A 1,439-nucleotide genomic window follows, 5' to 3' on the forward strand; every position below is an offset into this window, starting at 1 on the left:
TACAATAAACCAACATTGTGTGAGAAGCTTCTGGTATTTCTAGATCTTTATTTAATGCTCAGCACTCCTAGCGAGCAGTGATCTTTCTCTGTACCACTGAGATGTCTGTGGGTAGAGGTCAGATGCTGGTTAACGAGAGGTCAGGCAGTGATGAAACCCTTTTCATTATTAATATAAGTCCATGTCCAAAGACTGTCACCATCACCTCCCATCCGACTTGGTCTCTCTCTTGATGGGGCTTATCCCAACCCCCCCCTACCCCCGCCCCCTACAATTCTTCTCTTTGTTTCTCCTATTGTACCCTTCTGCCTGTCTCTCCTCCCACTGGGCTGGGCTAAGGCTCGAATCTGGGGGGGCCCGAGCCCGGGCCAGGCCCTTTATAGCCCCGGCCCCCGTGTCGTCAGCGGCCGCGATTGGCTGCGGAGCCAACAAAAGAGGCCGCGCTGTCATCCGAGGCGAGAGAGGGAGCCGGAGAGAGCCGTGGAAAAGGGAGAGAGGGAGGGAGCCGGGGCCCAGAGCGAGACGGGGAGACCGCGATCTTGGGGTGGGGGGGAGAGAGAGTCAGCGACCGAGGGGAGACAGAGAGAGAAAGAGGGAAGGAACCGATCGGAGGATCAGAAACAGAAGAAGCAGGAGGAAGAGGAGAGAGACAAAAGGGAGGAGGGGGAAGAGGGAGTCGGAGGGGAAGACGCGGGGAGCCGAGACTTAGCTAGAGAGACGGGCACAACTAGTAGCGGAGTTAGAGGGGGGAGAGCCAGAGGCAAAGACCAGGAGAGAGACTCAGGGAGGAGAGAGGAGTGGCTAGGCAGGGGCAGAGGGAGGTCTACAGAGCCCGTCCTCCAGCGGCCAGGTGTGCGGAGAGATGGAGCGGAGGCAGAGGAACTGATGGGGCCGGGACCGGACCCTGGGAGAGAGGTGGTGGAGGGAGACCGCAAGGGAGCCCCTGAGGAGGCCCACCCAGAGGATCGAGGGAAGGCAGAGATGAGAAGACAGACGCCTGGGGGAAGGAGAGACAGCACAGGGACAAGAGCCAGCCTTGGTGGGAGCATGGAGAGCCTGATGGGGAGGAGGGGGAGAAATCGAGTCCAGAGGAGCCCTCGCTTAGCCCAAAGATGTTTAAAGAAGCCATGGCCCGAGCCACTTTGGCTCGGTGGATAGAGCATCGGCCTGCAGACTTAAGGGTCCCAGGTTTGATTCTGGTCAAGGGCACATGCCCGAGTTTCGGGTTGCGAGCTGGATCCCCAGTAGGGGGCGTGCAGGAGGCAGCCAATCAATTATTCTCTCTCATCATTGATGGTCATTGATGTTTCTATCTCTCTCTCTCTCTCTCTCTCTCTCTCTCTCTCTCTCTCTCTCTCTTCCTTCCTCTCTGAAATAAATAAAAATATATTTAAAAAGGAGAAGAAGAAGAAGCCATGAAGGGGAGCCTCAGGCTGTCT

At 56.8% G+C, this 1,439-nt stretch overlaps 1 protein-coding gene across 1 annotated transcript in view; it reads right to left on the minus strand.

The window, feature by feature from the left end:
- Positions 1 to 1,439, minus strand: part of GDF11 (growth differentiation factor 11) — a 20,896-nt gene that overhangs the window by 9,495 nt on the left and 9,962 nt on the right. The window lies entirely within an intron of this gene.

The sequence above is a fragment of the Myotis lucifugus genome, unplaced genomic scaffold, assembly GCF_000147115.1.
Source record: "Myotis lucifugus unplaced genomic scaffold, Myoluc2.0 scaffold_119, whole genome shotgun sequence".
In the NCBI taxonomy this organism is placed as follows: Eukaryota; Metazoa; Chordata; class Mammalia; order Chiroptera; family Vespertilionidae; genus Myotis; species Myotis lucifugus.